Source organism: Sapajus apella, unplaced genomic scaffold (genome assembly GCF_009761245.1).
Source record: "Sapajus apella isolate SASKATOON/1434 unplaced genomic scaffold, GSC_monkey_1.0 scaffold76, whole genome shotgun sequence".
In the NCBI taxonomy this organism is placed as follows: domain Eukaryota; kingdom Metazoa; phylum Chordata; class Mammalia; order Primates; family Cebidae; genus Sapajus; species Sapajus apella.
This window is the reverse complement of record NW_022437016.1, coordinates 6,796,462-6,818,996: the sequence shown is the minus strand read 5'-3', so window position 1 is coordinate 6,818,996 and position 22,535 is coordinate 6,796,462. Positions and strand designations below refer to the sequence as shown.

General features: G+C 47.3%; 1 protein-coding gene across 1 annotated transcript in view; it reads left to right on the top strand.

Moving 5' to 3' along the window:
- Positions 1–715: 715 nt before the first annotated feature.
- The window catches only part of LOC116532386 (N-acetyllactosaminide alpha-1,3-galactosyltransferase), a 100,323-nt gene continuing 78,503 nt past the window's right edge, over positions 716–22,535 (top strand). Inside the window, exon 1 of the mRNA XM_032251497.1 lies at positions 716–940. The gene's annotated coding sequence lies outside the window, so the exon portion shown is untranslated. The remainder of the gene's footprint in view (positions 941–22,535) is intronic.

Sequence of the window (22,535 nt, the reverse complement as noted above, 5' to 3'; positions counted from 1 at the left end):
TATTTTTAGTAGAGATGAGATTTCACCATGTTGATCAGGCTGGTCTCGAACTCCTAACCTTGTGATCCTCCCACCTCAGCCTCCCAAAGTGCTGGGATTACTGGCATGAGCCACCGCGCCCAGCTGGCCTGGTCATCTAATTAAGTCATCTAATTAGCAACCTTAATTTCATCTGCAACCTAAATAAGGTCATCTAATTAGCAACCTTAATTTCATCTACTACCTCAATCCCCCTTTGTCATGTAACATAACATATTCACAGGCTCTGAGCTTTAAGATGTGGAGATGTTTGAGGAGCCATTATTCTTTCATATCTTGTTGCATACAGATTCCTGGGCCATGCTGTGGACACAGGCTGAATCACTATCTGTAGCCCAAGAGTCTGCATTTTGCAAGCTTCTCTGGTGATATTGATGGTTAGGTTAGATCTGATTTGAGAACTACAGTCCTAAACATCTCTCTGTGTGTGTGTGCACATGGCTCGTGTGCTTGTGGCTTGGTCTGAGTGTGAATATCTCTGTCTCTATGTGTGCCTCTGTGGTGTGTGTATAAAGTGTTTGAAGCAGACCTTACAGTCCGCTAAGTTATCACATCTTAGGCATCAGCCAAAACCTCATTGTCCCACAGGTTTAGTTGCAAGGCATGCTGGGAGCTCAGGGGCCCTGGGCAGGAAGTGGGGACAGGGGAGAAGGCAGGGCAGTGGGAGCTGATACGAGATTTTTCCTGGCCAGGCCGCCACAAGACCCATTTGCTTCCAAAGGGCCTCCTTCCCCCAAAGCCTCAGCAGCTGCAATCCCTTCCCCCTGCTCAGAGAAACCAGAAACCCTGGAGCTGGCCCGGGGCAGGCTACACTGGGTGAATTTAAACCCGGGTCTGAAGCAGGAGAAAAGAGGAGGACAGGAAGCCACAGTGCCCAGGAGGAGAGCCCCAGGCTTCTCAGGTGGGTTCTTTTGACTCTTGGAAATTTTTCTTTCTGTTCCCTGGGCGTGGGCCACCTTGTCACCTTCAGACTGCTGATGAGACCCTGGGCATTGATGCAGTTTGTAGTGGAAACAGTCGCTTCTAGGAGTGTCTTTTTGAGATCCTCAAATTCCTGTGTTCTGAGTCACTTAGGATGGTGAAGAGAACATGTGAGGGGCCTGTTGGGGCACGCAGAAGAATCGCAGTGGCAGAGGGAATGCCACAGCCAGGTGGGGAGGAGTCGTTTTGTCATGAGAAGAGTTGGAAGATGAGGCTCTCACGGTCTGGAATAAGAGCGCCCTGACTGGAACCCACCCTCTCAGGCTCCCAGCCGCTTTTGGTGTAATCGAAGTTTGGGTCCTGCCTTACCCCCGGCCTCTTGCCTGTCTTCTTCTTCTTCTTTTTTTTTTTTTTTTTGAGATGGAGTCTTGCGCTGCTGCCCAGGCTGTCGTGCAATGGTGCAATCTCGGCACAGTGCAAATTCCACCTCCTGGGTTCAAGCAATTCTCCTGCCTCAGCCCCCTGAGTCGTTGGGATTACCACCAGAACTGGCTAATTTTTGTATATTTAGTAGAGAAGGGTTTCACTATGTTGGCCAGGCTGGTCTCGAACTCCTGACCTCAAGAGATCCACCTGACTCGTCCTTCCAAAGTGCTGGGATTACAGGCATGAGCCTCCACACCTGGCCCTCCTGCCTGTCTTCTGAGCCCTCTCATGGATTTCTGTCCAGTGCCAAACATATTGCCATTCCCCTTTCCTGCCGGCCACATGCCTTTGCATATGCTGTTCCCTCTTTCCTTCACACACTTCCCTTGCTCAGCTTGTCATTACTCCCTACTCATCCCTCATATACCAGCTCAGCCATCAGGTCCCCTAGAAGGCCTTTCCTGTCCCTGCTAAGCCAGTTGAGATCTCCCCAACCATGAGCCCTTGCAGCACCCTAAGCCTCACTCTCTGAACTCTTCCTGGTTGGGTTTCTTTTTTTTTTTTTTTGAGACAGAGTCTCACTCTGTCCTCCAGGCTGAAGGGCAGTGGCATGATCTCAGCTCACTGCAACCTCCACCTCCCTGTTTCTAGCAATTCTCCTGCCTCAGCCTCCCAAGTAGCTGGGATAACAGGTCCCGCCACCACATCCGGCTAATTTTTGTATTTTTAGTAGAGACAGGGTTTCACCATGTTGGTCAGGCTGGTCTCAAACTCCTGACCTCAGGTGATCCACCCACCTTGGCCTCCCAAAGTGCTGGGATTACAGGCGTGAGCCAGCACGCTGGTTGGTTTTCATTTCTGTGGTCATGTTGGTTCTTTCTCCTACCAGCCTTGTCCACCAGCCAGGCCTCAAAGCTCAGCATGGTGCTTGGCATACCGTAAGTGCATTTCCTGTTTGCTCCGAGAATACTGCGCTAGCAGTGAGCTGCACTTTTTTTCTCTAAACAGGAAATGGGTTAAAGAATATTTGCCAAATGAATGAAAGGAGACCAGTAGTCACACTCTCTAAAAACAAATTGCTTCTTTGGAGACAGTGAGCCCCCCCTCACTGAGAAGCATTAAAATACAAACTGGAGGGAACGTTTGTCTAGAGCAGAGAGAAGCATCAGACCGGTGTCCCAGCTGGCTTTTCAGGTTCCCTTTGATCCCAGGAAGCTGGAGGGCTGGAGAAAACTCCAGAAATAGCCAGCTGGCTACTGTCTGAGAGGCTCAAGTTAATGGTTGGATTCTTTTTTTATTTTTGAGATGGAGTCTTGCTCTGTCACCCAGGCTGGAATGCAATGGCAAGATCTTGGTTCACTGCAACCTCTGCCTCCCAGGTTCAAGCGATTCTCCTGCCTCAGTCTCCTGAGTAGCTGGGATTACAGGTGCGTGCCACTACACCTGGCTAATTTTTGTATTTTTTAATAGAGGGGTTTCGGCCAGGCGTGGTGGCTCACGCCTGTAATCCCAGCACTTTGGGAGGCCGAGGCGGGTGGATCACGAGGTCAAGAGATCGAGACCATCCTGGTCAACATGGTGAAACCCCGTCTCTACTAAAAATACAAAAAATTAGCTGGACATGGTGGCGCGTGCCTATAATCCCAGCTACTCAGGAGGCTGAGGCAGGAGAATTGCCTGAACCCAGGAGGCGGAGGTTGCGGTGAGCCAAGATCGCGCCATTGCACTCCAGCCTGGGTAACAAGAGCGAAACTCCGTCTCAAAAAAAAAAAAAAAAAGTGGTGGACCGTTTTGTTTTGGGTGGTTTGTGTGAAAATCCTGAGCTGGTGATCCACCCACCTCAGTCTGGGATTATAGGCATGAGCCACCATGCCCAGCCTGATGATTGGATTCTTAACTCACTCTAAGCACATTATTCTCCATGATTTCATTTGTCCTCCACTAATGTCCATTTTTTCTTAAAATGGGGTTATAGTACCTAACTCATACTCCAACTCATAGGGTTGCTGTGTGTATAAAATAAGATGAGGCCACCAAAAGTGCTTTCCTGTTGTCTTAGGCTAGGTTGCCTAGAAGCAAAGCTTCAGAGGGGGCTTCTTGTAAAAGTGATTTATTAGGGGTAGGTTCTCTAGACAAGGTGGCTGAGGGATGCAGGCTGGAGCAGGAGCCAGAGCTAAGGCAGGGTCTGGTCTTGGCTGGTATTAGTTTAACCTGACACCACAAGGAGCTCTAGAGTGTGAGCATATCCCAGAGTTGGTTCCATTTTGAGACAAAAAGGGGTTAACTTTCTATAGCCCACAGCAGTCGGAAGTCATTTGTTGCTGAGTGCCCTGGGAGGGGAGGGGGACCTGGGGGGCTGGGACGTGACCTTCGTGACTTCCATTTAGCTGACATTTCCATTTAGCTGAGGACATTCCCTAAGGAAGAGGGCAGCTGCGACCTCAGAAAAAATATTGGCTGTGCGGTGGCTCACGCCTGTAATCTCAGCACTTTGGGAGGCCGAGGAGGGCAGATCACAAGGTTAGGAGTTCAAGACCAGTGACCAATATGGTGAAACCCTCCCGTCTCCTGGGAGAATGGGGGCTCCCTCCTTGGAGCCAGAGTCCTTCTTTGGAGCCAGACCTTCAGCATCCAGACATGTGGAAAAGTTTCATTTGAGCTCTTGCAAACATGCACTCTCTGGTTCCCACAAAGGAAGCAGAAATAACTGAGTTATTTCTCAGTTATAATAACTGAACCTGCAGGCGGAGGTTGCAGTGAGCCAAGACTGTCCCACTGCACTTCAGCCTGGGCGATAGAGTGAGACTCCATCTCAAAAACAAAGAATGAATGTGTACATGTTGTCCAGGTGTATGGGGTGCTTGGGGGACTCTGAATCTTTATACACATATGTGGCTTCATGTGCATTGCCGTATGTTCACTGGAATATTCCAGCTTGACTGTACTTTGGGGGAGGGGGACATGGACGAATGCATGCATGTTGTGCATGCAATTGAAGTGTGAGTGCATGTTTCAGTGTGTGAGCCTGCAGAGCTGGGTGTAAGGAAGTGAGTGCTCACGTGCACTTGGGAGCTTGTCTGCAAGGGCAATAGATGATCATGTTTCCAGGCATGTGGCTGTGTGTGTATATATGTGTGCATGTGTGCTGTGAGGATGTGTGTGGCTGGGGACATACATGTACATGGAGGCAAGTAGACCTGGATTTGTTTTCTCCGCCCCCAAGTCAGGAAATACCTGTGGCTTGTATGATAGGTCAGTTTCCCTTTCACTTTAGTGGGGGCCTTAAGGACCCTTGTTAGCCTCTTTTTTTTTTTTAAGACAGGGTTTCACCATGTTGGTCAGGCTGGTCTTGAACTCCCAACCTCAGGTGATCCGCCCACCTTGGCCTCCAAAGTGCTTAGATTACAGGCATGAGCCACCGCGCCCGGCCCTTGGTGCCTCTTAGCTATTCTTACTCACCGACTCAGCCTCCCAAAGTGCTGGGATTACAGGCGTGGGCCACCATGCCTGGCCCACATTCATTCAATTGCCAAATACTGAATGAGCGTCTATGATGTGTCTGGCACGGTCCAGGCATGGAGACACATAGACCCACAGAGATACAGAGACACATTCAGATATATCCACACACTCAAGCATACACACACGCACACACACACACGCACGCACACACACACACACACACACAGAGGTGGACAACAAACAAGTGGGCATGACTGCCCTCCAGGCACACACTTAGTTTGACTTCTCAGTACTACAGAAGTTCCCCTTATCCATTGTTTTGCTTTCTGAGGTTTCAATTATCTGTGGTCAACTGCAGTCCAAAAATATTAAATGGAAAGTTACAGAAATAAACAATCCATGGCCAGGCATGGTGGTTCACACCTGCAATCCCAGAACTTTTGGAGGCCAAGGCGGGTGGATCACCTGAGGCCAGGAGTTGAGACCAGCTTGGCCAACATGGTGAAACCCCGTCTCTAATAAAAATACAAAAATTAGCCAGACGTGGTGGTGCACACCTGTAATCTCAGCTACTCGGGAGGCTGAGGGACAAAAATGTCTTGAACTCAGGATGCAGAGGTTGCAGTGAACCGAGATCATGTCACTGCACTACAGCCTGGGTGACAGAGTGAGACCTTGTCTCAAGAAAAACAACAATAACAACAAACAATTCATGGGTTTTAAGTTGTGCACTGCCCTGAGTAGCGTTGTGAAATCCCAAGCTGTCCCACTCCGTCCCTTGGGAGCGGTCTTGAATCATCCCTGTGTCCATGCCCTTTGTGCTGCCTGCCTCAGATTCAGTTTGTAGCCACCTCGATGATCATATCAACTGTGGGAGTGTGTGGTGCATGTGTTCAAGTAATCCTTACTTTACTTAATAATGCCCTCCCAAAGCAAGAATAGTGATGCCAACATGCTGTTACAATTGTTATATTTTATTATTCGTTATTGTTGTTAATCTCTTACTATGTCTCATTTATAAATTAAACTTAGTCTAGGTATGTATAGGAAAAACAGTATACATAAGGTTCAGTACGATCTGAGGTTTCAGGCATCCACTGGGGGCCTTGGAACACATGCCCATGGATAAGGCGGGGAGTGCTGTAAACGAAAATGACCAAGGGGCATTGTCTCTAGAGAGGTCTTGCCTTGGTGGCCTCTTCCTACAACCCCCCTCACATCCTTTCTTCCTTCCTAGCTTTCTCCTCCCCTTTCCTCCCTTTCCTTCTCTCCCCTCCCCTCTTCTCCTCCCTTCTCCTGTCTGCCTCCCATCTATATCAGAGAATGGTGGCTATAGTGATGTGTTACATCACCAAAAATCCCCGGGCCTGGATTTCTTTTCTGTCTTGCATTGCTCCAACATTTTTCTTTTGTTTAGATTTAGTTGACTGCCTTTGACTGAGGGCAGGTCATTTCTAATGACCTCCTAGAAAAAAAAATGAGTGAAATCTGGCCCAGAACTCAAAGTTTGAATAATTTGATTGGAAAACTAGAGGCACAAGAAGGTATTATCTGTACCCAAGAAAGGGTCCAACCTCTGGCCACAGGGTATACCCCTTGTCCCAAGTATCAGGCCTGATCCCCTCATCTTAGGAAGAACACATTGAGTACTTGGGAAGAGGTAGAAACTTGCTTGAGCAAGGGTGTGTTCTCAGGTGTCTATCATAGCTGTCCTGTTCTGCACAACTTTCCCCACACCAGCCACATTACCAACAATATAATGGGTCTGGATGATGAGGATGGTGATGGTGATGAGATGGTGGTGGTAGTGATGATAATGGTGACAATAGTGGTGAGAAATGTGATGGTGGTGGTGATGGTGATGAGATGGTGATGATGAAGGTGGTGGTGGTGATGGTGATGGTGGTGGTAGTGATGGTGATGAGATGGTGATGATGATGGGGGAACAATGGTGATGTTGGTAGTGATGGTGATGATGATGATGATGGTACTAATGATCCTGGTGGTGGTGATCATGATGATGGTGGTGATGGGAATGGTGGCAATGATGATGATGATAGCACTTCACAAGTAGTGCCTACTTTGTGCCAAGTTCTGTTCCAGACTCTAGTAAATTATTACACTCATTTTGCAGCTGAGGCACAGATAGGTGACATTACTTGCTCTAGATCATATAACTGACAGTAGTGCCTGGTAAACTCAGAGAAGGCATTGTGCTGACTCTTAGAGGCCCCATAGGCAGGATGCCAGAGCAGGGAGGACCTTTGGAGACTCTCCCACTCCTCTGGGTCACTGTATAGATGAGACATCTGTGGCACAGGGGAAGGAACTTGCTCAGGTCACATAGCAAGGTGACAGCAATGTCTTCAGGGAAGAGCTGTGAAGCTGAGATTCCAGCCAGGGCCCTCCAGTGGGACTGGGCTGAGGAAGTGGAGTCACTCATGGGTCTGACATGAAATGCTACTTGTCAAGTTAGCAGCAAAGCTGCACACCCAGGATGGGCTCAGTCACTGCTGGTCTCCCTCATGTCCATGAAAAGATACTGGGCCCATGGGCTGCAGATAGGGGTCAAAATGCTGTCAACATGCTAATTGCATGCAGGGCTTGTGACCCTGCATCCAAGGCATAGGGGCTGGCATATAGCAGGTGCTCAATAAGTATTTAAAATGACGGTGCCCACTTTACAGAGAAAAAGACATAATTGTTCTTATAATCAACCTTAGGACAGACAAAAGCATTGACATCTTCCAGAAATGATCCTTGGTCAAGGCAGCAGTTCAGTTTTGACCAGTACCCAGCATGTGCAGCGTATGGCATGGGGAGGCGCTGGCCTCCACAGTGAGCCCTCCAAGTATAGACTGTTCCCCGATCATCCTGTGCAAAGGGGGACACAGGACCGGATTCCTGGGTGTAAGAAGTTGGTTGTTGCCTGCAGTTATGGTTTAAGATGGTCCAAGAAGGCTTACCAACCTGCTATATCTTCCCAGTTGCCTGTTCCAATCCTTCCTCCCTCCTTCCCTCCCTCCCTCTCTCTCTTCCTTCCTTCCTTCCTTCCTGCCTGTCTTATCATTCCTCTTTTGATAAGGTCTTGCTCTGTTGCCCAGGCTGCAGTGCACTGGTGTGATTACAGCTAACAGCAGTCTTGACCTTCCTGGCTCAAGTGATCCTCCCACCTCAGCCTCCCGAGTAGCTGGAATCACAGGTACAAGGCACCACACTCACCTTTTGTAGAGATGGGGTCCCTCCCTGTTGCTCAGGCTGGTCTCAAGCTCCTAGCCTCAAGCAATCCTCCCACCTCAGCTTCTTACAGTGCTGGGATTACTGGTGTGAGCCACTGCGCGTGGCCTGTCTCAATTCCTGACATTCCACTATTCTAGGTTCATTCCTCTGTGTCCTGATAATAACCACAGCTCCGGGTGTCTCACACACCTTGTCTCACTGAACCCTGGGAGGCCACATTTCTCATTGTACAAAATAAGGATACGGAGGTTCGGAAGGGACAGCATCTCATTCAAAGCCTCCAGCTGGTAAAAATCAAGACAAGATGGAAACCTGGCTTTGTTGGAATCCAGGACTTTCTCCCTTTACTGGGGCTGCCCCAATAACTCTGAGGACCTCCAGGCTGGGACTTTCACCTGCAGAAATGGGGTGGACTCCAGGGAGCCTCATGTGTGAGCCTGGGGGCTCAGTGGATGTTCAGATAGAAGGCCCAGCCCTGGGGGAAAACATGAAGCTGTCTGGTGGGGAGAATTTAGCCACAGAGCCTAAGCAGGGGCCTCCTGACAACCCTATAAAGTGGAAAAACATGCCAGGTCCTCAAGCATGTGGGTTCTTGACAGCGCATAGATCAAAAGCCAGGAGCAAGAGACTGATTTCAACAGACATTTTTAAAGAAGGTTTTTTTATTCTGTTTTGTTTTGTTTTTAATAAAAAAATTTTAAGAAACATAGGCTTACAACAAGTAGAGAAGTATATAAAGTAGGAAAAAATGTGTATTGCCTGCCAATTCATTTCTAATTTTCTACAAATATCCTTACAGATTTTTTTTTCCTGGGCCGGACGCAGTGGCTCACATCTATAATTCCAGCACTGTGGGAGGCTGAGGAGGGTGGATCATGAGGCCAGGAGTTCTAGACCATCCTGGCCAACACAATGAAACCCGCCTCTACTAAAAATATTTTAAAAATTAGCCAGGCATGGTGGCGGGCACCTGTAATCCCAGCTACTCGGGAGGCTGAGGCAGGAGAATCACTTGAATCCAGAAGACGGAGGTTGCATTGAGCTGAGACTGCACCACTGCACTCCAGCCTGGGTGACAGAGTAAGACTCTGTTGCCAAAAAAAAAAAAAAAAAAGAAAGAAAAAGAAATTTAAAAAAGAAATTTAATTATTTTGTTCTTTTTTTTTTTTTTTTTTTTTTTTTTTTTTTTTTTTATATTTTGAGATGGTGTCTCAGTCTGTCTCCCAGGCTGGAGTGCAGTGGCACAATCTCTGCTCACTGCAGCCTCCACCTCCTTGGTTCAAGCAATTCTCCTGCCTCAGCCTCCAGAGTAGCTGAGATTACAAGCACCTGCCACCATGCCTGGCTAATTTTTTTGTATTTTTAGTAGAGGTGGGTGTTGGCCAGGCTGGTCTAGAACTCCTGGCCTCATGATCTACCCACCTTGGCCTCCTACAGTGCTGGAATTACAGGTGTGAGTCACTGTGCCCACACGTTTGTTTGTTTGTTTTTAATTAAACTTTAAGTTCTGGGATACATGTGCAGAATGTGCAGGTTTGTTACATAGGTATACACATGCCATAGTGGTTTGCTGCACCTCAACCTGTCATCTACATTAGGTATTTCTCCTAATGCTATCCCTCCCCTAGCCCACCACTCCCCTGTATGCCCCAGTGTGTGGTATTTCCCTCCTTGTGTCCCTGTGTTCTCATTGTTCAACTCCCACTTATGAGTAAGAACATGTAGTATTTGGTTTTCTGTTCCTGTGTTAGTTTGCTGAGAATGATGGTTTTCAGCTTCATCCATGTTCCTGCAAAGACATGAACTCATACTTTTTTCTGACTGCATAGTATTCCATGGTGGGTTTTTTTAAGTAAGTAGAGATGGAGTCTCACTATATGTCCCAGGCTGATCTCAAACTCTTGGATCCAAGTGATCCTCCCACCTCAGCCTCCCAAAGTGCTGGGATTACAGGCATGGGCCCCTGTGTCTGACCCTCTATGAATATACTTTAAAAATAGGTTTATATTCTACCTCATGCTGTGTCTTTCCTTTTTTCATTTAACAGTGTATCATGAATAGCTTCGCACTTCAGCCACATAAATCAGACTCATTCTTTTTGCTGATTGTATAATATTCTACTAAACGGATATAGCAGCACTGAGTCAGCTGGTCCCTGACATTTTAAGGGACAGTAGTAAGTGTGTAAACTGTATGTAAGTGGATAGGGGAACTACTTTCTAGCAATCCTATAGAAAGGATTCAAGTACCAGATTGGGAAGAAAATAGATGATAGGTCATGGACACATTAGACCCTGAGATGTGTGATGAGAGTATGACCCAGAATTACTCAGGAAGTTAAACAAATACAAATGCTAGGTCCCCACCCCAGGGGCTCTGGTTTGGTGGAACTGGGGTGGGGCCCAGGTAATACACATCATGGGTAATATCCCTTGGAGAATAACTTGATGGCAGCCAAAGGTCACTATACTGGCCCTTACATTGAGGATGCCTGGCCCCAGGCCTGGAGGCCACCACGCTACAATAGAAGGTTCCCCAACATCTGCCTTTGAGCAGCTGGCATCACCCCACCTTGCTGGCTGCCACTCTGCCCAGCCTCCCCACCGTCCAACCAGGGGTATCTCCCAGCTTTCAAGGAGCATGCTGTGATGAAATGTGCTCTGTCTCCCTGGCATCAGGCCAGTGTGTAGGAACACCAGGTCCCACTGCCTGGGACCAGACAGTTCCCATGAGGATCTGGATGGAGGGCCCCCATCAAAACTGTCTCGGAACGTGAGGGGACTGGGCAGGGTGGCCATGGACCCGAGGCCAGCTGCTGCCAGCTTCTTTGTGGCAGCTTGAAGCTGTCCTCTGTGCTGTGGTTTTGGGGTCCTGCAGGGCCTGGGCAAAGCCAGCTCTGGCACTTAGGGCTGAAAAACTTTGGAAATCAGTTTTCTTTTCTTCTTCTTCTTCTTTTTTTTTTTTTTTTTTTTTTTTTTGGACACAGAATCTCATTCTGTTGCCCAGGCTGGAGTGCAGTGACATGATCTCAGCTCACTGCAACCTCCGCCTCCCAGGTTCAAGCAATCCTCTTGCCTCAGCTCCCCCTAGTAGCTGGGATTACAGGCAAATACCACCATGCCCTGATAATTTTTGTATTTTTGGTAGAGATAGGGTTTCACCATGTTGGCTAGGCTGGTCTCGGGTCTAAAAATACAAAAATTAGCTGGGTATAGTGGCATGTGCCTGTAATCCCAGATACTGGGGAGGCTGGGCCAAGAGAATTGCTTGAACCCAGGAGGCAGAGTTTGCAGTGAGTCGAAATCATACTACTGCACTCCAGCCTGGGTGACAAGATCGAAACTCTGTCTCAAAAAAAGAAAAAAAAAAAAAAAAAAGGTAGCAGACAGTGGAATGGTCACATGATCACAGAGGCGCGGGATGGAGGAATGGGGAGATGATGGTCAGAGTGTACAAAATCTCACTTACACAAGAGAAGTACATGTATGTTTTTAGTTCTGTTGCACAGCATGGTGAACATAGTTAACAAGAGAGTATTGTACATTTCAAAATTGCTAAGAGAGCCAGGCATGGTGGCTCATGCTGTGATCCCAGCACTTTGGGAGGCTGAGGCAGGCGGAACACTTGAGGTCAGGAGTTCAAGACCAGCCCTGTCAACATGATAAAACCCTGTCTCTACTAAAAAATACAAAAATCAGCTGGGAGAGCGGTACCCACCTGTAATCCCAGTTACTCAGGAGGTTGAGGCAGGAGAATTGCTTGAACCCAGGAGGTGGAGGTTGCAGTGAGCCAAGATTGTGCCACTGCCACCCAGGTGGGGGGTAAAAAAAAAAATTTAACCTAAAAAAAAAAAAAAAAAAAAAATAGCTAAGAGAGTACATTTCAAATGTTCTCATCACAAAAATATGTTATATATTTGAGTGATGGATATGTCGACTAGCTTGATTTAATTACTCCATTGTATTTACAAATCCTAACTATCCATGTGCATCACTCATTTTCCAACAGCTGATGGGTAACTCTCAGTCGTTATTGGGCAAAGTTGGGGCAGTGGTTGCTGTGGCTGAGACTGGGAACCCAGCCCTTAGGGACACCAGAAGAGTCCTGCCACCTCCCAGGGCATTGCAATGAAACAGGGTGCCAGCCTCCACTCCTCCCAGAGCCCCAAACTCTGGTGAGTCTTGGGGAATCTCTTTCATTCCTCCTCTCTGCTCTGTTCTCCTCTCCCCTTGCTTGAAGGTACCAGCTTCTCACCTCCTGGCATAATCGTCCTGGGCAAAGTCAGGCTTTGTACAATATTCCTGTCTAATAAAAGCCAGGTGGGGTGCGGGAGGTATGGCATTCAAGCAACTTCTATTATAGCACTGACCTAGGGGTCTTTGAGGGCCCAGCTAACCTCAGAGACAAATGACCTGGAGCCAGCTCCAAGTAAGTGCCCAGATAAAAGAGTTGTTGCCCTTGAGGGAAGCTGGAGTCCTGAGCTGGAGAGGCTGGCCAGGCCAGCATCAGCTGCCACAACCAAAATCCAAGGCTTCCAGACAGGAGCCATACTTCTGTCTAGCACAAAGATGTCTTTTAGGAGTGTGTCAGCTACAGGGAGCCAAAGATGGAACTCGAAATGGCTTGAACTTGTAGGAGTCTAGGCTGGGTGCAGTGGCTGACGTCTGTAACCCCAGCACTTTGGGACGCCAAGGCAGATGAATCACTTGAGGTCAGGAGTTCAAGACCAGCCTCGCCAACATGGTGAAACCCCATCTCTACTAAAAATACAAAATTAGCTCGGTGTGGTGGCTCACGCCTGTAGTCCCAGCTACTCAGGAGGCTGAGGCAGGGGAATTGCTTGAACCTGGGAGGCAGAGGTTGTAGTGAGCTAAGATTGCACCACTGCATTCCAGCCTGGGCTACAGAGTGAGACTCCATCTTGAAAAATAAAATACAAATACAAAAATTAGCCAAGCATGGTGATGTATCCCTGTAGTCCCAGGTACTCGGTAGGCTGAGTCAGGAGAATCACTTGAATCCGGGAAGTAGAGGTTACAGTGAGCGGAGATGGCACCGCTGCACTTCAGCCTGGATGACAGAGTGAGACTCCGTCTCAAAATAAAATAACAAAATAAAAACAAAAACACATGCAGGAGTCAGAGGTGGGCTGCTTCCCGCGGTGGATAATTTGGCGGCTCAATGGCACCAGCCAGGACTGATGGGTTTCCACCCTTCCCCTGTCATCTGCACTGTCACAGGATGGCTACTGCAGCTTCTGGCCTCACATCTTCACTTCATCTGCTCATTAATTCTCTCATTCATTCATAGACTCATAAAAGCACGTAACAGGGAGACGTGACCATGTCAGAAAGATCACCGAAGGCCTGCCTGCGTGTGGAAGTGACGGTTCATTCATCCTGTCATTATTTTAACAAATATTTATTAGTACCAGGGAGCTAAGGAGAACAAACAAGAGGCAATCCCTGCCCCCTGGGAAGACAGATGATAAAGCCGTAAGTCCAGAGCAGAAAGTCAGTGCTCCTAAGCTCTAGAGAGAAACATAAAGCCAGGTAGGCAGAGGGACAAAGAACATAACAGAGGAGGACTCACTTAAATGGGGTGGTCGGGGAAGCCACATGCTCCCAAGTGGCCTTTGTGCAAGGAGCTGAATGGTAAGAGAAAGCTCGTGACTGTGGGTGGGAGCAGGGAGGCGGAACACCCACTCCTGCAGGATTTAGTGACTGAAGAATTCAAACATATACATTATATCCATTTCTATAATTGATGGTGGGAGCGGACATTTATTTGGTGCTTTATTGTATGTAGAGCTTCTTTTGCAAGAACGCACATCTCATTTTTTATTTTTTACAAATCTCTGAGAGTAGAAATAATTACGCACAGTTTACAGATAAGATAACTGAGCTCAGGGGGATTAAGTGATTTTCCCGCCGAAGGTCACACACTTTGGAATTACAGAAAGAGAAAGTAAAGCCAGGACCCGGTGTGGTGGCTCATGCCTGTAATTCCAGCACTTTGGGATGCTGAGGTGGATGGATCACCTGAGCCCGGGAGTTCAAGACCAGACTGGGGGCCAGGCATGTGGCTCACATCTGTAATCCTAACACTTTGGGAGGCCCAGGTCAGGAGATTAAGATCAGTCTGGCCAATATAGTGAAACCCAAACTCTACTAAAAATACAAAAATTAGCTGGGTGTGGTGGTGTATGCATGCAATCCCAGCTACCCAGGAGGCTGAGGCAGGAGAATCGCTGGAAACCGGAAGGCAAAGGATGCAGTGATCTGAGATCGTACCATTGCACTCTAGCCTGGGTGACAGAGTGAGACTCTGTCTCAAAAAAAAAAAAAAAAAAAAAAAAAAAAGACCAACCTGGGCAACACAGAGAAACCCTGTCTTTTTTAAAAAATTGGCCAGGTGTAATGGCATATACCTGTCCTCTTAATATTCAGGAGGCTGAGGTGGGAGGATCACCTAAGCCTGGGAGGTTGAGGCTGCAATGAGCCAAGATGGCACCATTGCACTCCAGCCTGGACAACAGAGAGAGACCCTGTCTCAAGGGGGAAAAAAAGGGAATCTGAAGCTGGGTGGATCTCAGCCTTGTTCTACTACAAACACATTTTTTTTCTAATGCCCAGAAGATAACATGCAAACTCTTGAGAAGAACCAGTACATTCGCTTTTTTAAATTTGTGTTTTTAAATTGTATTTCTGTACTTAATTAAAAAAATAAGACATTCTCAGCAGGGCACGGTGGCTCACGCCTGTAATCCCAGCACTTTGGGAGGCCAAGGTGGGTGGATCACGAGGTTGGGAGATCGAGACCAGCCTGGCCAACATGATGAAACCCCATCTCTACTAAAAATACAAAAAATTAGCCAAGCATGGTGGCAGGCACCTGTAATCCTAGCTACTCGGGAGGTTGAGGCAGGAGACTCCCTTGAACCCAGGAGGCAGAGGTTGCAGTGAGCTGAGACCATGCCACAGCCCTCCAGCCTGGGCAACAGAGCAAGACTCCATCTCAAAAACAAACAAACAAACAAAAAAAACAGATAAGACATTCTCATGAAACAATCTGAAAGTATAAAAAGGTTAACAGAGAAAGCCTCTCTCCACTCCAGAGGATTACTTCTACCATCTGTTTTTAAAGGTTGGGAAGAGCACACTTTTAAAACTAGTGGAATGCTACTTTATAAATTTTGGTTGCAAAGGTAAAATTTTTATTTCAGCTGGTAGAATTCTTTGGCCCCGGGAGTACTGACAGTTTTTAAAACATAAACAAGGCCAGCGCAGTGGCTCACGCCTGAAACCCCAGAACTTTGGGAGGCCGAGGAGGGCAGATCACCTGAGGTTGGAAGTTCGAGGTCAGCCTGACTAACATGAAGAAACCCCGTCTCTACTAAAAATACAAAATTAGCTGAGTGGTGGCGCATGCTTGTAATGCCTCAGCCTCCCACTTACTTGGGAGGCTGAGGCAGGAGAGAATCACTTGAACCCAGGAGGCAGAGGTTGCAGTGAGCTGAGATTATGCCATTGCACTCCAACCTGGGCAACTCTGTCTCTCTCAAAAACAAACAAACAAACAAAGAACCCCAAAGCATAAGAATTCTTGCCTTTCTCCCTGCTTCTGCCTTTTAAAATTAGATATACGGAAATGCCAGAGGTGAAATTTAATATCCACCTCTAGAAAACAAAGGACTTCCAAGTACATAATCAAGTAAAAAAGATCTTTCCTCCCTTGGAAATAATGATTTTAACAGCGTTTGGTTGAGGTCAATAAATAATGGGCTGGTCAATTCCTACCATTCTGTTTATTGTTAAACCAGAAGGAAAGCAATTATCTGAAGCCAGTCGCAAGTCAGAAAGCCTCTCTCCTTCCCTCCCTCCCTCCTTCTCTCCCTTCCTTCATCCCTTCCTTTTTCCCTTCCTCCCTTCCTTCTCTGCTTTCTTCTTTCCTTCCTGTCTTCCTTCCTGTCTTTCCCTTTTCTTCCTCCTTCACTCCCTATCTTTCTGTCTCTCCTTCTCTCCTCCCCTCCCTTCCTTATTTCCTTCCCTTGTGACTTCATTTCCCAGCAGTGACTGACGGTAGTGTTGAGAATAACCCTTTCAAACACAACCACCACTAGGTCACCCTCCTTTCCCAGGGATCCTCCAGAGGCTCCTCTTCAGGGAAAGGATGAAATGCAAATCCTGGCCGGGCACTGTGGCTCATGCCTGTAATCCCAGCACTTTGGGAGGCCGAGGCAGGTGGATCACCTGAAGTCAGGAGTTCGAGACCAGCCTGACCAACATGGAGAAACCCCATCTCTACTAAAAATACTAAATTAGCTGGGCATGGTGGTGTGCACCTGTAATCTCAGCTACTCAGGCGACTGAGGCAGGAGAATCACTTGAACCCAGAAGGCAGAGGTTGCAGTGAGCCAAGGTCGCGCCACTGCACTCCAGCCTGGGTGACAGAGCAAGACTTCTCAAAAAAAAAAAAAAAAAAAAAAAGGAAAAAAAGAAAAGAAAAAATATAAAACGTGCCAGCCGTGGTGGTTCACGCCTATAATCCCAGCACTTAGGGAGGCCAAGGCAGGCGGATCACCTGAGATCAGGAGTTCGAGACCAGCCTGGGCAACATGGTGAAACCCTGTCTCTACTAAAAATACAAAATAGGCCAGGTGTGGTGGTGCACGCCTGTGATGCCAGCTACTCGGGAGGCTGAGGCAGGAGAATCGCTTGAACCCAAGAGGCGGAGGTTGTGGTGAGTCGAGATCATACCACTGCACTCTAGCCTGGGCAACCAGAGCGAGACTCCATCTCAAAAAAAAAAAAATATATATATATATATATATATATATATATCTCCCCTCTAGCCCAATGTCCTCCTGCAGGGACCTCCCTGTCCGTCTCCCGTATCTGCGCACAAGTACTTTTCCCTGCCGCACACCCCTTCCAGGTGCCGTCTGCTCATTCCACTTACTCTCTCTGGATCAACCCTACCACTCCTGGAAACTTCTTTAAAACACCTCCCCCCAGCCCCCCAAGACCGAGTTTCCCCACCTGCTTGGGGCTGAGGAGCCTGTGAGAGAGCTTTGGGAACGAATCCTAGCTCTGCAAATGCCAAGCTTGTGATTGTGAGGAAGTCATTCCCATCTGGATCTCATTTCCTCATGTATAAATTGAGGGCTGGGACTGGCCATCTCTCAGGGTTCCCGGGCTGTGTGCTTTTCTGGTTCTGTGGAAGTTCTGCACTTCCTTTATCTGGTATTTCTGTGAAAAAGCCTCACTGGACTTTGGGGACATCGATTCTCCCCCCTGCCTCCACGCTCACTGTTATTGACATTTCTCTTCCCCACCAAGGCCTCAAGGAGGCCATTTTCCCTGCCAAGAACCTTCTGGAAGTGCATTCCAAACCCTGCCTGCCAGAGACCACCTCACCTCAGTGATTCTGACATGGAGAATCTGAGGAAGAAAGGCGAGGACAGAGGGAGGACAGGGTAAGAGAGACTGGAAAGAGGAAATACAAGAAATGCAAGAGGTGGTTATCCAAGTCACTGGGGAGGGCCTACCAGCAGTAGGCTGCAGGTGGGTTTAACAGAAGTGTTAGGTGGGGCGTGGTGGCTCAAGCCTATAATCCCAGCACTTTGGGAGGTCGAGGTGGGTGGATCACCTGCGTGAGGTCAGGAGTTTGAGACCAGCCTGGTCAACATGGCGAAACCCCGTTTCTACTAAAAATGCAAAAATTAGCTGGGCATAGTGGCGCACACCTGTAATCCCAGCTACTCGGGAGGCTGAGGCAGGAGAATTGCCTGAACCTAAGAGGCAGAGGTTGCAATGAGCCTAGACGGTGCCATTGCACTCCAGCCTGGGCAACAGAGCAAAAATCATCTCAAAAAAAAAAAAAAAAAAAAAAAAAAATGAAGGAAAATGAAAGCACACTCCATAGGGTGGGAGAGGGCCGACAAAGTGACTCAAAAACTCGGTTACAGAATATTGTGGGGTTTAAACACCCTCTAGAGATTTCCATTGGTTACTTGGACACCTTATGTAAATGAAGAGGCTATTTCCTGTCATAGCTGAAGTGTTTCCATTTGATGTTGTTCTGGGAAGTCCTTCGGTTCCCTGCCTCTAGGCCATATTCTCCTGCCTCATTTCCCCCCGAGAGATGTGATTCCCATACATTTTTATGAAAACTGCAGATCCGATGGTCTTTCTTCTGTAACTGCTTCATGCCTGCTTGGGGTGTAGTCCCTACATTTTGGGGACCACGGAACTCTCACTCTGCTCTGTCCAGTAAGGCAGGCTAGCTCCTTGGTGGCCAGGGACCATCCTTCACCTGGAACTTGCTGGAACCCTTGTTGCATGATCATCTGAAGCCTGATGATCTCTAGGCGAGAGGAAACGAATTTGGTTAAAAGATTCAATGGGATCTTCAGGGAATGGAAAGCTATGCTGTCAGGAATGTTTGTTAAAGAGATTTGCAGGAGAAAAACTGAATCTGGCCGGGCGCAGTGGCTCACACTTGAATCTCAGCACTTTGGGAGGCCCAGGCGGGTAGATCACCTGAGGTCCAGAGCTCAAGACCAGTCTGGGCAACATGGTAAAACCCTGTCTCTACTAAAAAATACGAAAATTAGCTGAATGTGGTGGTACGTGCCTGTTATCTCACCTACTGAGGAGGCTGAGGCAGGAGAATCGTTTGAACCTGGGAGGCGGAGGTTGCAGTGAGCCGAGATTACACCGCTGCACTCCAGCCTGGGCTACAGAGCTAGATTCCATTTCAAAAAAAAAAGACAAAGAAAAAAGAAAAACTAAATCTGGTCTGTCCTAGGATCTATATGTTTCCTCAAAGTCTTAGCACAAGCGACTCTATTTTGGTTTGGTTTGATCTGTTGGGGCCGAGTGCATGAGCTCAGTTCAAAACAATGGCCTCCCATAATTTTGTTTTAAAAAATTCCCCTCTTTTGATCAGGTTCTTACTTAGGTGAGAGTGTGACCAAAACTTAGGGCCTTAGCGCCACTCAGTTGCCATCATTTGGGTTTCTGGTTTCAGCCCATTATTCATAGGTGATGGTGTCCTCATGATCGCCCATTTTTTTTCACCTCTTGTCATACATCCCAGCTGAAGAGAGACCATTTGACGTTCTAGAGATGGCTGCATGCAAGCATTTAAAACCTTTGAAAGGGCTGGACACAGTGGCTCATGCTTATAATCCTAGCACTTTGGGAGGCCAATGCAGGTGGATTACCTGAGGTCAAGAGTTCAAAACCAGCCTGGCCAACATGCTGAAACCCCATCTCTACTAAAAATACAAAAATTAGCCAGGCATGGTGGCGCATGTCTGTAATCCCAGCTACTCAGGATGTGGTGAGCTGAGATCATGCCACTGCACTCCAGCCTGTGTGACAGAGACAAGACTTTCTCAAAAAAAAAAAAAAAAAAAAAAAAGCTGAGTTTGGTGGCTCATACCTATAATCCAAGGAATTTGGGAGGCCGAGGCGAGGGGATCACAAGGTCAGGAGTTGGAGACCAGCCTGACCAATGTGGTGAAACCCCGTCTCTACTAAAAATACAAAAATTGCCGGGCATGGTGGCTCACACCTGTAATCCAAGCACTTTGGAGGCCAAGGCAGGCAGATCACCTGAGGTCAGGAGTTCAAGACCAGCCTGACCAACATGGTGAAACCCTGTCTTTAAAAAAAAAAAAAAGAAAAAGAAAAGAAAAAATGCAAAAATTAGCCAGATGTGGTGATGCATGCCTGTAATCCCAGCTACAGCTTCAGGAGGGCTGAGAACTAAGCTTCGGAACTTCTGTGGAGGGCGTCCCCTTTGGATAGGTTTGCCATCTAGGTGAGGCAGAGGTAGAAAGGATCTCATTATGTGTTGTCATTGTCCACTCACCCATTCCTCCATCCAGTCAACACACACCTATCTATTTGTCTTGTGTGCCAGGCACACACCAGGTCCTGTAGATGCCAGGTCAGATATACCTGCCATTGATTAGCGGGATATCCTGCTAAATAAAAAGCCATATCCCTACTGTTGTGACGAGTGCCATGAGGGGATATACAGGGACCCAGCTCCAGGGACATGTCATCTAGGACTTTAGTCAGGTGTGAAAATGAGGAAGAATATTTGTCTTCCCTTGTTTATTTGCAGAAGTTCTTTATATATTCTGGGTACCAATCCTTTCTTTGTTATCTAGTTTGCAAATATCTTCTATCAGTCTCTGAGCTTGTCTAGTAATTTGTAAAGGTGTCTTTTCTATACTTTTCCTTTTTTTTTTTTTTTTTTCTGGAGACAGAGTTTCATTTTGCTGTCATCCAGGTTAGAGTGTGGTGGTGAGTTCACAGCTCACTGCAACCTCCAACTCTGGGGCTCAAGCAATCCTCCCACCTTAGTCTTTGGAGTAGCTGAACCTACAGGAGCACGCCACCATACCCAGTTTTTTGTTTTTTCCGAGATGGAGTCTTGCTCTGTCGCCCAGAGCTTAAGTGCAATGGCGTGATGTTGACTCACTGCAAGCTCTGTGTCCCAAGTTCAAGCAATTCTCCTGCCTCAGCCTCCTGAGTAGCTGGGATTACAAGTGCGCACCACCATGCCTGGCTACTTTTTCTATTTTCAGTAGAGGCAGGGTTTCACCATGTTGGCCAGGCTGATCTTGAACTCCTGATCTCATAATCTGCCCTCCTCGTCCTCCCAAAGTAATGGGATTACAGGGGTGAGCCACTGTGCTCAGCCTTTTTTTTTTTTTTTTTTTTTTTGGTAGAGTTGAGGTCTTGCTATGTTTCCTACGTTGTCCAAACTAGTCTTTTTTTGAGACAGTCTTGCTCTGTCACCCAGGCTGGAGTGCAGTGGTGCAATCTTGGCTCACTGCAACCTCCGCCTTCCGAGTTCAATGATTCTCCTACCCCAGCCTCTAAGCTGGGACTACAGGCGCTTGCCACCACACCTGGCTAATTTTTTTGTATTTTTAGTAGAGATGGGGTTTCACCATGTTGGCTAGGCTGGTCTGGATCTCCCGACCTTAGGTAATCCGCCCACCTTGGCCTCTCAAAGTGTTGGAATTACAGGCATGAGCCACCACACCCAGCCCCCAGGCTGGTCTTGAATTCCTGGCCTCAAGTAATCTTTCTGTCTCTACCTCTCTAAATCCTGGGAATATAAGTGTCAGCCACCATGCCCAGCCTATATTTTTATTTTTCTTTCTTTCCTTCTTCCCCTTCCTTCCTTCCTTCCTTCCTTCCTTCCTTCTTTCTTTCTTTTCTTCTATTTATTTATTTTTTTGATACAGAGTCTGGCTCTATCCCCCAGGCTGGAGTGCAGTGGTGCAATTTCAGCTTACTAAAACCTCTGCCTCCTGGGTTCAAGTGATTCTCCTGCCTCAGCCTCCTGAGAAACTGGGATTACCGATGCACGCCACCATGCCCAGCTAATTTTTGTATTTTTAGTAGAGACGGGGTTTCACCATGTTGGCCAGGATGGTCTTGATCTTTTGACCTCATGAACTGCCCACCTCAGCCTCCCAAAGTGCTGGGATTACAGGCGTGAGCCACCGCGCCCGGCCAAAAGTTTTAAAATTTCTCTTTCCCTTAGGTCTTTTGTCTATCTATGATATGGATATGTATGTTTGTGTGTGTGTGTTAGGGATCTAATTTTATTTTATATTTTTAACAAATAGGGAATTGCCCAGCAACACTTTAAAATTCATGTAAAATCAAAGTCACATTTCAAATGGTTAAGCCATTTTAAAGTGTGCAATTCAGTGGCATTTAGAACATTCACAAAATTATGTAAGTATTGCCGAGATCTGGTTCCAAATTGCTATGTATCACCTCGAAAGGAAACTCTGTGCCCATTAAGCAGTCTCTCCTCATTCCCCTCCTCCTAGCCCCTGGCATTCACTTCTCTGCTTTCTGTCTATAAGTTTAGCTATCGGATATTTTATGTAAATAAAATTATACAATATGTGGTCTTTTGTGCCTGGCTTCTTTCATTTAGCACAACGTTTTCAAGGTTCATCTATGTTGAGGTATGAATTGGTACTTCATTCCTTTTGATGCCCAGTAATTTTTCACTGTATAAATATACCACATTCTGTTTATCTTTTCTTTTTTTGAGACAGAGCCTCACTCCATCACCCAGGCTGGAGTGCAGTGGCACGATCTTGACTCACTACAACCTTCACCTACCAGGTTCAAGTGATTCTTGTACCTCAACCTCCTGTAATTCGCTGGAATTACAGGCGCTCACCACCATGCCTGGCTAATTTTTGTTATTTTTAGAGACAGAGTTTCACCATGTTGGCCAGGCTGGTCTCAAACTCCTGGCTTCAAGCAATCTGCCTGCCTGGGCCTCCCAAAGTGCTGGGATTACAGACTTGAGCCACCACGCTAGGCCTGTTTATCATTCTTCAGTTGGTAGACATTTGCGTTGTTTCCATTTGTCGGCTATTGTGGATAGCA